Source organism: Chiloscyllium punctatum, chromosome 10 (genome assembly GCF_047496795.1).
Source record: "Chiloscyllium punctatum isolate Juve2018m chromosome 10, sChiPun1.3, whole genome shotgun sequence".
NCBI classification, from domain to species: domain Eukaryota; kingdom Metazoa; phylum Chordata; class Chondrichthyes; order Orectolobiformes; family Hemiscylliidae; genus Chiloscyllium; species Chiloscyllium punctatum.
This window is the reverse complement of record NC_092748.1, coordinates 48,758,957-48,771,659: the sequence shown is the minus strand read 5'-3', so window position 1 is coordinate 48,771,659 and position 12,703 is coordinate 48,758,957. Positions and strand designations below refer to the sequence as shown.

The 12,703-nt window shown below is 37.7% G+C and overlaps 1 protein-coding gene across 5 annotated transcripts in view; it reads right to left on the bottom strand.

Moving 5' to 3' along the window:
- The window catches only part of pde1a (phosphodiesterase 1A, calmodulin-dependent), an 811,397-nt gene that overhangs the window by 116,810 nt on the left and 681,884 nt on the right, over window positions 1-12,703 (bottom strand). Inside the window, exon 1 of one of the 5 annotated variants that reach the window (XM_072579067.1) lies at window positions 8,329-8,346. The exons of the other annotated variants lie outside the window; for them this stretch is intronic. The gene's annotated coding sequence lies outside the window, so the exon portion shown is untranslated. Of the gene's footprint in view, window positions 1-8,328; window positions 8,347-12,703 lie in introns of those variants that run through there. 5 annotated transcript variants of the gene reach the window in all.

Below are 12,703 nucleotides of genomic sequence, written 5' to 3'. Positions count from 1 at the left end.
TTTAAAAAAGAATCTAATACTCCAGATAGGTTAAATGATTAAACAGCAGTGAATAGCAAACCAGTTCTGGAGATGAAGGTCACAGCTTGAAAAAATTCTGAAAAGGAAAACAGCTATTTTGTTAATGCCTACTACCAACTAATTGGTGGGCAGCAGAAATAGGCAGTTACTCACAAATGTATTATTCTAATACATAACAAAATAAAAAATGGCATGATCTTAATACAGGTCACCTTCACCTTTTAGGTGTTGGCAGTCTGGTCACCCAACCTTTACAGACTCTACTGAATCTTTATTCCAATTCTTCTTTTAAAAAATGATCAAATGTTTAACAAATATAACTGTAAAATGGGTGGAACCAATTTAAAAATATGTGGAAACATATCAGAGCAGATTTCTACCCTTGTACTACCTGATCAAATTAGATTTTCTGTCAGCATTGAAGTTATCTGACAACGTGCAATCTATTAAATCAAAGAAATGACACAGGCAGAATGGAATTGTGTTCTGAGGTTCAAATGACTAAAATTAAATCTCCATGATGTAATTTAGAAAGCTATTCTATTGCTTGGTCATTTGAAATTGCTCTCAATTATAAGCGTGTCCATATAAAATGAGAGCCTTCGGGTGCTGAGGTGTGATACAAAAGAAAATTAAAAACACACTAAAGAAATCCATTGCAAAAGCTCTATAGAAAGTTTTGCAGCAGCTGTTTGAATGTACAATAGAAATCTATTCAATATACAGAAACTTGCTTATATTGTAAGATTCCCATGGCTACTAGAAGAAGCAAATCTTTACTTAAACCTTAAATCTTAATTTTAATAGTTATAAATTAGAGACGAAAGGAATTTCCTTATTAATGCAGTCCAGTTGTAACACATTCAGTTCTGGAACCTCATCATCTGCATTATGAGAGATTTTCAAAGTATTCTTGAGTTTTTTCTCTTGTCTTTTGACATTTTTTTCCTATTTTCAGTTAATTTGACAAGTACTTTTTAAAAAAAAATGTCCATGATGCTAAGGTAATGAGTTTCCCATTGTGATCTTCTTTCTAATGCTGTTTTGCAGAGAGCAGACGAGCGACAGAAAAGGAATCCCATTACAGCATACATTGTACGGAAGATACATTGAGCTTGTCATTATTATCATGTCAGTATTTTCACTTTTTCCACCGGTTTCTCAAATAATTTGCAAACGATTTGAAAATGAAAAATCAACATGTATTTCTTCTCAGTAATACTGACTGTGAAACTTGTCATAAGCTCAAATAGGATATCATTGTTGTGAGCCTGTGATTTGTCTCTTTGGCTACTTATGGCCATGCTTAGAGCTTAATCTTTCAAACCTGGAGATTCCGACACAGTCCTGGAAACTGGCAACCCTAAATACACTCCAGATTCCTAACCAACAAGTTAGAGTCAAAACAACACGGGAGGCCACTTTCCTGGCCACACTATCTTTGGACAGTGGGTGTAGACTCATAGAATAGTTCTGGCACAGAAAGAGGACATTCACCCCATAGAGGTCATGCTTATTCTCCACAAAGACAATTGACCTCGCCCCAGTCCCTAGTCGTCTCTCCCCAGCACTGCACTTCCATTCCCTTTTAGGTGTTTAACTCCTATTCCTTCTCAGGAAGTTTTATTCCAGACTGTAACTATTCACTGCAAAAAAAACCTATTTTTCTCAAGTTGTTTTTGGTTCTTTTCCAAAAACAAATCTCCAATCTCTCACCAATGGGAACGATTTCTATCTAGTTACTCTGTCTAGACACATCCCTCCCCACTCTCCTGGTTCCTGATCTTGAATCTGAACAGGTCCAGCAAATCTGATATCAACCCATGCTACCCCAAGGAACATAACCACAGCTTAAAGTGTGGTGTCTAGATCTGCACACAGTACTATAGTTGTGGGTGCAGGAATATTTTATAAATACTCATCACAATTTTCTTGTTTCAGGATTCCATATGACCTTTAAATCAATTTCTCAATTTACTTTGCTAGCTTCAAGGGATTGAATATCACCAAATATCACCATTTTTCTTTTCCATTTATATTGGTAGTTGTTATGTGCAGAAGTTTCACTACAGTCAATGGCCTGCAGGAAGTTGCAAAGGAGACACCCAGATTCTGCCCTAATTTAGACCTTCTACTGTGCTCTTGCTGGACTTGTAGTAGGTATAGATTGGAAGAATTGCTGGACTTTTAATTTGAGTTCAAAAGTTGCTAAAGCAACAAGTTCTGTGAATTGTAATAGTAACACTCAGAATTCAGTGGGGAATTCAGTAATGCCATTAAATGCGAAGAAGCTCTTTCTGTTTATTTTGAATAATATTTTGGTAATAATTTTGGAATATGCTACCGGGGGATAGAGGTAGAGATGGAATCCATTGGAGGTTTCAAAAGAGAGGTAAATATATTTGAAAGTGATGAATTTAGAGGGCTGTGGAGTTTGGGCTGGAGAATGGGACTAACTGGGTAGCTCTTTCAGGAGCCAGTACAGACATGATGGGTCAAATAGAGTCAAAGGGTCATAGAGTCATATAGCACAGAAACAGACCCTTTGGGCTGACTTGTCCGTGCTGACCAGGCTCCCTAAGCTGAAATAGTCATATTTGCTTGAGCTTGGCTCATATCTCTAAATCTTTTCTATTTATGCACCTGACCAAATGTCTTTCAAATGTTATAATGTACTCACTTCTACCACTTAAAATAGACTGTTTCTGTGCTGTAAAATTCTATGATTCTCTGATAGGTGCTGTGAACCTGCCATTACCTTTTAAGCATTTCAATTCATTTTTTATAAGAAATATTTAAATAACATTGTTTTAATCGGCAGTACAAAACATCTGGGACTGTTTCTCACAGCAGAAACGCTATTATGCTTAGGGCAGAGAGCCAAGGTCTGAGGAAGATAGAGGCAGACTCAGCACACAATAGAACCTTCTTATTTAACGTGCTTGATGTATTATGGTTGCGACATGATTGGGAAAGATCTTTCCATACAACAGGGGAAGTCACTAGCTTAGAAGCAAAATGTGCTAAAACAAAGCTTAATAATTTTCAGGTTCTGTGGATTGGAAGTGAGATCAAACATGATGTGATTGGTTTGATGTTGAAAAAGGGTGTGGGAGATCATCCCGATCCAAAAAATCCTGCGCATGCTTCAGTATGCAACAAACTTCTATGTTTTTCCCCTTTTAGCTTTGATAGATCAGGCATTACAAAGCTTTTTATACAAAAACAAAACGGTTTGCAACACTGGTGCATGCCAAGAGATGAATGGACCTATTTTCAGCAAATGTTTTGTGCTTGATTGACAGATAAGCTGCTAAATGATCAACCAAAATCAGTTGGTGCAATAGTTGGGAATAAAATCACTTAAAAGTAATCAGTTTGACAATTGATGACCTTTTAGAAAGCATATTTCTCATTACATTTAGTACAGATATATGACAGTAAGGTCAGTGGAGTGAAGAACAATGATAGTATCTCCCTTAGTTGTAATTAAGGAAGAGGATGGTAGGGGAGGGATAGTAGTGAGGGGTGTCAGGAATAGCCAGGTTATACTGCCCTGATGATAAAATACACAATTTGCTAATTGGTCTCCATACTTATGTCTGGATGGTGCCACAGAGACTGTAGCTTTTCAAGATCCATTTATTACTCCTTACATTACAAGCTTGTTTCTGTGAAGTTCTTGGCACAAAACAGGGTCACAACAGAAATATAACTGCAAATAATGGCTTCCTTTTTAGTTTTGTTTGTTACAGACTCCACCTACATAAAAGAGTGAACGGTGGATTTCAGTGAACAAAATACATTATAACCCTCCTCTTACTTGTAAATTAGAGATTTAAAATGTCTCAGTGATAATTGTCCTCAAAGAGTAAAAATCACAAAAGAAACCATGACTTGAATTTTCAACATATGCATTCTAACTTTCGTATTAATTTAGCAATACATACAGCCGTACATAATGAAATGAAAGATTTATTCACCATTGGAAATAATTCATTTTGTGAAATAATTGCTTAAGCACAGGGGACATTTTTGCCCATGAATAGGATCTCATCTAATATCAAGTGTTGTGTTCATATTCTTCATCTGAGATGTCAATGTTGATGTCAGAATGGTGTTTTCAGTACTTCGAAGAATGACGGGTTTTGTTTGATGAATCATTCCACATTTATTCATTTGTGTTGATCACATCAAATGGCCAGAAAGCAGGCTGTTTTCTTTGCAATAGGAGCTTCACCAAAGATGTGCAGGTTGGGTGGATTGGCCATGCTAACTTGCCCATAGGGTTCAGGGATATAAAGGATAGGTGGACCTCCCATGGGGAAAGCAGGGTTACAAGGATAAACTCGATGGGCTGTATGGCCTGCTTTTAGATTGTGACATTTCTACATTTCTATGATTCACATTTCACAAGCATTTTATCTCCTTGCTTTAATGGAGCAGTCTAAATTTCATGTTTAATCTGCAATTATTCTTATTCGGTCTTTCTGTTCTCAATTACTTTCATGGATATGTTGATTATTTGTTCCATTGGATAGCTCAGGAAGACATGTGTATAGGATGTGCAAAGATCAATATAGCTAGAGGCTTTTGAAGTGAGGTATCACGCCGTAATTGTGAAGAAAAACAAGGTCTTGCTTTCATGACTTACTTTCATCTGCAGCTGAATGCATCACTTTTCCCATGCTTGCACAAGTCTTTCGATTTCACCATTAGTATTAGGGAAATAAAGTGTGATTTTTTTTGAGTGAAACCCGGATAGTTTATAAAGTTACTGAACTCATCACTATATAACAGATGTACATTATCACTTCTCACTGTTTTGAGGAATTCCAAACAAGATGAAAATCTGTTCAAGTTTTGGAATGTCTCTAGGATTAGCTCAATAATAAAGATTAGAATAATCAGAAACGAGTTGAGCTTGTCCAGTTCATACACATCATGTAACTCATACTCTTGTAGATTGTGTATGCTCTTTTTGAGTAGATAGTTTGTAATATGGATTGTTCGCCAAGCTGACTGGGATTACGAATGACATTAAGCTTACATCGATACAAGTGCGGATGGAAAGGTAAAGTGCCCCATGCTATTGAGAGTACTTCTCTCTTGTTTGGAAGTCACATTGCTCTCTGTATTGTCATCACAACAAGTGATGGTCTCCATACCTTGCCTTTTTGCATGAGAGCTCCATCTAAGCCAACCGGGTTTGGATCCATAACCAGTTTTGGATTCATATATCAAGGCCAAAGTAGGAATGTGAGCAATTTGGAGGCTGTTGTATAGTCATAATGTCACTGGACTACTAACTCAAAATGTCAAGTGGAATAAATTATAACACTATCTATCGAATGATAACCACATGACCACTGTTGATTATCAATAAAAAAAAACTGTCTGGTTTGCTCATGCCATTCAGAAGGAAATCTGCTATCCTTACCTGGTCTAGCCTGACTCCAGAGGCGTGGAAATATGGTTAACTCTTAATAATGTGTGATGGGCAATAAATCTTGGTTTGGCTAGCAATGCCCACATCCCATCAACAAAGAACATAAATGTGATGACAATGATTGTATGATCTGGTTAACATCCAAACTGCTAATGTAGTCTGCTCTTGGTGGTCTCTTTTGTCAGGTGGCGTGTGCAAGGCCATGCATGTAGCATCACAAAAGTCAGGAATGAAACAACATCTGTGTGTGGTGTATCACATTCTGCACAGCAAATTTGGAAAATCTGCAACATTCGCAATAGCTTCAACTTTTCATAGATTAAGTGATACAACTTCATTGCTAAACACAAAACCAAAGAATTTGATTTAAATTCATCATACAAGCACTTGTCTTCGTTCAAGGTGAATTTACATTCTCTAAGACATTGAAGGGAAGTTCACAAAACAAGTCAGCTGGAAGGTCTCTTTCATTAAACAATTAATACTGTAACTTATTTATTGTAAACAAAACTTACTCAAACAAAGATTAAAATATTATTCACAAAAGGTTAAGATGGTAAAAATACATCCACAGTTCGTTCTGCTATAATGCGGGTTTCATTAATGCGATAATGCCATTGACAAACTGGTTATAATGCGATTCCGGCCCCATTAGTTTAAATGGTGCTGCTATTACACGATTTTCTTGCAACACGGGATTGCACGAGAACAGAACTACTACATTATAGCAGAACTGACTATATATATGTAACTTATATTCTAACATATGGAATTAACATGAGATAAATAAGAATAACAACCAAAGTGGTCTGCAGAGCAGATCAAATGAGGTGGAGACAGATCCCATAGAGTTCTCAGCAACACCTCTCTTCCCTGACTTTAGTGACATAGTGGATCACCAAATTACATTGGAACTTCACAAGATATTCTAATTATTCATTTTCAAACACCTAGTTTCAGAGTTTCCTTAAAAGCCACTCCATCATGGATTGCCTCAGTGACTGCTCCCATCTTGGTAGTTCTCTTTCCTCTTTGGGACTCTCTTAGACTCTGGGAAATGGACTTGCTTCAATTTCACTCTCATCTGAACTGAACCGTTAATGGCTCACAGACTTCTTCTGAGCTCCTATGGCTCCAAGGACTCCTCCTGACTCCTAAATCCTTGAAACCTGCGAACAGCATTTATTCAGCCTCAAGCCACTTCAGCACCCTCTCAGCTCAGATTAATACCGACTATCCAGCCAACCTTCAACTGCTCTGTGTGACCTGTTGAAAACATAACAATAAGCTCTGCCCTTGTTACTAGGTTAAACTGAATGTATGATTTGCCATGGAACACACTATTCCCTGAATGTTACAATATTTACAGATTACTGTCTTGTGCAATACAAATGGGTACAACAGAAAATGAATTTTATCACAGTGGTGAGTGAAACAAGGAAATATTCTGAGGATAGCCTTATTTATGATCGAAACTATGAAAGTAACAACAACTCAAGAGATGTCAAGGTTAAGACAGTGGCCATGAATGTGGTTGGGAAGTTTACACAAGTCAGAAATTTAGGGAAGATAAAAAGACAGTGAACTCAGAGGAGACAGAAAATGATGAGTTCAGTTGAGGTTAAAATCAATGATTTTGTCTTACACTGATCAGCAATCTTAAACATCTTGACTAATATCTCACCAGGATTAATTGGTTACTTTCAAAGTTTCCACTCCCGCAAAATATAAACACATCTGCTAGTGACTTCTGAAGATGTTTTCCATCCACGTTTTGGAACGTGCCAACTATGGTTTTAGTAAATACAATCTGTCAATGTTTAAGTCAAATATCACAAAAAGAACCTCAACAGAAAAACAGGTACCGTGTTGGATTAAAATTGAAATATGAGATTTGCATCAATGGCAAGAAACCTTAGAGTTACTAGTACTGTGCAGCCACAGGTTCAACAGAGCATGAGATAAATAGGGTGTCCACTGTGTTCCAATAATATCTGGCTGGCACATTGGCAGATTGAAATTCATGGGTAATTTGCATTCATATTGAACTGGTTTCAACACATTGTGGCACTAGAACAAAACATTATTGACTGCTGTGAAGCAAAGGACAGTGATGCAGAAAAGATATTTATCACTTGTTTTGGATACATTTCTGGCAAGTCTCCAAGCCACAAATGGAAAGTTTGTCCCCAGACAACACCAGGAATTAATACAGGCATTATTATTACTTTAAATCAAGACTTAAGGATAAAACAGCTTATTCAGAAATGGGTCAGTAATAGTCTCGCATCCATCTGGCATCCAGTCCTGATTTTTTAATATGTTTTTAAGGACAACATCAAATGATTCAAAGCCATTGCAGTCAAAGCTTTCAGACAATTCAGAAAAATATAAAATTATGGTGATGGTATTGTGGGCTAAAACTTAAAAGGAGCTTACAAAATCAGAAGATAGTACAGACCATATCGAAAACGTAATTGCCTTTGTGCTGTTTAATTGCATTATTGTTGACATCATTTATAGGAACATAAGAGTTTGATTAGGTCCACTCAGCCCCACAATTCTAGATGTTTGATTAGATTAGATTAGATTAGATTAGATTACTTACAGTGTGGAAACAGGCCCTTCGGCCCAACAAGTCCACACCGACCTGCCGAAACGCAACCCACCCAGATCTTCAACAACAATGCAATATTCGCATATTATTCCCATGTCACTTGATGGCATTAAGATTTGGAAATCTGTCTTGAACATATTAAGAGACTAAACTTCCACAGCCCTCTGTGATGTACAATTCTCAAGATTCACGACCCTTTGAGTAAAGAGATGCCTCCTCATCTCAGTCCCAAACTACTCACCTCTTATTCTGAGATGATGTAACCTGATTCTAGATTATCCAGCCAAGGGAACCATTCTTCCTGCATCTACCCTTCACAACTCTTTCAGAATTTTGTAAGTTTTAATGAGATCACCTCTAATTTTTCTGAAATCTCAGAGAATACTGGCTCAAATACCTGCAAAATAAAAAACATAGAAAGATTTACTAGCTCAAGGCTACTATATGATATTTGCTTCGATGTGCAGAGTCAGTTAATCTTTAAGCAGCTTTAATTCAGTTTAATCTTTAATATTGGACTGAAGGAGAGCTGCAATGTCAGAAGCTGTTTTTCAGATGAGATTGAGTTCCAACTGTGTGGAGGTAGAATCATAAATATCAGTGAATGTACTAAAGAAAAACAAAAATTTACAAATACAAACAGCCACCTACTTTAACAATAGGAGAAAGTGAGGACTGCAGATGCTGGAAATCAGAGTTGAGAGTGTGGTGCTGGAAAAGCACAGCAGGTCAGGCAGCATCCGAGGAGCAAGGGGAATCAACCTTTCGGGCATAAGCCCTTCATCAGGAATGAAGGGCTTATGCCTGAAACGTCGATTCTCCTACTCCAATTATTGGTCATGGTCTATTCATAATGTTTATTTTTTTTCAAAAGGGACTTTATAGACTATGCTTCAACAATGTTAAATGACAGAGTCAAATTCTAGATTTCTTCTAATCAACCTGTTCAGAGATGTTATTACGCATCTTCAGGGCAGGTGAGGCTTGAACCCCCGGTCTCTTGGCTCAGAGGTAGGGACACGATCACTTCATCACAAGGGCTATTTTAGATTCAAATTCTAAACAACTCCAGTGTAATTGCATTTTTCCTCCAATCTTTCCTTCTTTCTGTGATCATGTTAGATATGTTTTCCCTGTCTTGGGAACAGTGGGGACATGCTGTTATTTTTGCCCTTTTCATAATCCTTCCCAATGTTGAACACTTCCATCAGGTCAATATTTAGCTTTTCACAGCCAGAATGAGAAAAAAAAGCCCCAAATCTTCATGAACAAACTGGAGTCATTGACTTTACAACAAATCTACCATATAATTAAAACAAAATTGCCACCATGGATGCTTTTGGGTTAAATTATGAATTTGGATCACCAGTATTTCTGGAATGAGTGTCAGATTGTCCCATTTCAAGAATTCTCAACGCCACCTCCATCCAGATTAAACAAATTTGAGCAAATATAATATTCAAGAAATTTGATACTTTGAATATTTTTGTCTGAACCTGGAGTTTTCCTCTAAAATGGGAGAGCAGACTAACAATGTACAGACCCATGGTCTTTTATGTTGGCAAGTGGGAACCACTAGGTAACAGGCAGAGGGGAAGAAATCCAGCTCAAACTGCACAACCATAATATAGTTTGGATCTTAAATGTAATTTATGAAATATTAGCTAACAATATGAAACAACGACGTCTAGCTAAGAAAGTGTCTTTAAATGCAAAAATACCCCAAACCAATTCATAAGTACCTAACCAGATAAACATTAAGACCACGTGAACAAAGAAATCTCGACAGGTGATTAAAAGGTCTTTTTAACAATAGGTAAATTGTGATGCCATGTATCACTGAAGGGAAATGTACAGAAAAAGTGGAAACTTTGGATAAATCCTTCAGAGGAATCAACGTAGGAAGCAAACTAAATGTTCTGGCTATGACTGGATAAGATTTGACTGAAGCTAGTATAGTACCAACTGAAAAATGTGGAAGCACTGGGACAGAATCTTGTAGAAAGGCTGTGGCACGATAGAGGAGGATGAGGAAGGTTCAGGTGCAATGGTCATAGTCACATAGGATATCATTTGTTACTTTAACTAAGGCATTTCAGTGATGTGGCAGGGGATGTAATGTGATTGGAGAGTCATAGAGATAAAGAGTCATACAGCATGGAAACAGACCCTTCAATCCATGGCGACCTTAATGCTAAACTAAAGCAGTCCCATCCACCTGCGCTTGGCCCACATCCCTCCAAATATTTCTTACTTATGCACTTATAGAAATGTCTTCTAAGCATTGTAACTATACTTGCATTCACCACTTCCTCTGGAAGTTCATTCCACGCGCAAACTACTCTCTGTAAAAAAAGTTGCCTCTTGTGTCCTTAAATCTTTCTCCTCTCATCTTAAACATAAGCCCCTAGTCATGAAATGCTCCACCAAAGGGAAAAGATACCTGTCATTCACCTTATCTATACCCCTCATGCTTTTCAAAACTTCTATAAGGTAAACCCCTCAACCTCCTACAGTGCAGTGAAAAAAACCCCCAGCCTATCCAGGTTCTCCCTATAACTTAACCCTTTCATTCCCGGTGACATCACAATAAATCTTTTCTGAACCTTCTCCAGCTTCAGTTGCAAAATAAGATGCGGCTCAGATTTGTGAAGTGGCAATATGTTCACAGCCTGGTAATAACAGGGAAGTTAGAGACTGGGTGATAGTTTGCAAGAATGTAGGGAACAAGAATGGGTTTGCTCTTTTGCGGAGGAATGATAATGAAAGATATCAAAGAGATGCTGATAGTAAAGATCATCAGATTCTCCTTTGCTTTCATTGCAATATTCAGTGAACTAAATTTGTCACTCTGAAAATAAAGTGTATATGTTACATTTAGAGCAAAAATTGCCTCTCCGGTCTGCCAAATATATCTGATTCGATGGCTGTCTGGCTTATACTGCATTTTTGGCAGGTTTTCAACTCTTCACAACTTTCACTTCCCTTGTTAGTATGTTTGAGAGAAGCTGCTGTAAGTTTAAGGCAGGAATTTTTCAGTAACTAAATCCAACCGTAAGCATTGGGTTGAAAACTGACAGAAGAATTCCAACTAAGCAAAAGCAATGTAACGTTGCATAAGGTGCCCCCGGAATTCAAAACTTGAAGATGTTGATCTTTTAGTTTCTCACAGTACAACCAGTTACAATTCCTAAAATGGAACATTAGCTGTTCAAACTATTATGAGTTATTGTGGTTGGCTCTTTAAATGTCTGTTCACGTCAGAGAAGATGAAGAAACTAATGTGCAGGGACCAGACTTTATTTTTGACAAAATGCTTAGAAGTCAGCTTAGACAGCGCCAGATTTCTGTAAACTCTAAACTTTTAGCACTTTGATCTTTTATTGCATTTTATACTTTTTCAAAGGTCACAGATTAACCACACATTCTCTCTGAATACAATTATTTCCATGTTCCAGAAGAAAACAGCTAAATGTTTAAAGTTTGTTGAGAAAAATACATAATTTATTAGCACCAGGCTATAATTTCAAACTGGTTGACGTAAAAATCTTTAAGTCATTAGTCATCTTGTTTGTGGATGTTCACAAGTGACATTTTTAAAAATAAAATCTTTCACTTGCATCATCTATTGTATTCCTATACTTACTACCATTGTCATTGAGCTCAATCCAGTGCAACATTGCTCCTCAGCCATTCTTCCAATAAAAATGTTTCTTGGTAGTATCACTGATGACTTACATTAAGTTTAAATAAAATCTGCTCTGTGTATACTCGTATTTTTGACACTCTTATTTTACCTGCCCACTTAGTGACCCTAGGACACCTACTCATTCACTTGTCAGACCAAATGCTAGGTGAGCTGCTTACATCCTGAGTCATGGAGTCATACAGCACAGAAACAGACACTTCAGTCCAACATGTCCATGCCGATCAGTTTTCCCAAACTAAACCAGTCTCATTTGCCAGTATTTGGCCCACATCCCTCTAAACCTTTCCTAGTTGTGTACCTATCCAAATGTCTTTCAAATGTTGTTAGTGTACCCACCTCCACCACTTTCTGTGGCATTTCATTTCATACGCACACCACCCACTGTGAAAACGTTGCCCCTCAGGACCCTTTTAAATCTTTCCCCTCTCAGCTTAAATCTATGCCCTCTAGTTTTGCACTCCATTACGCTGGAGAAAAGATCTTTGCTATTCACCTTAGCAATGCCTCTCATGGTTTTGCAAACCTCGATAAGTCACCTCTCAACCCACTATGCTCCAGGGGAAAAAGTCCCAGCCTACCTAGCTTCCTCTTATAATTCAAACCCTCTACTCATGGAAACATCCTGATAAATCTTTTCTGCAACTCATTCAGACCCATTGCTTTCCTGGATTAGTGGTGCTGGAAGAGCACAGCAGTTCAGGCAGCATCCAGGTAGCTTCAAAATCGACGTTTCGGGCAAAAGCCCTTCATCAGGAATAAAGGCAGTGAGCCTGAAGCATGAAGAGATAAGCTAGAGGAGGGTGGGGGTGGGGAGAAAGTAGCATAGAGTACAATGGGTGAGTGGGGGAGGGGATGAAGGTGATAGGTCAAGGAGGAGAGGGTGGAGTGAATAGGTGGAAAAGAAGAT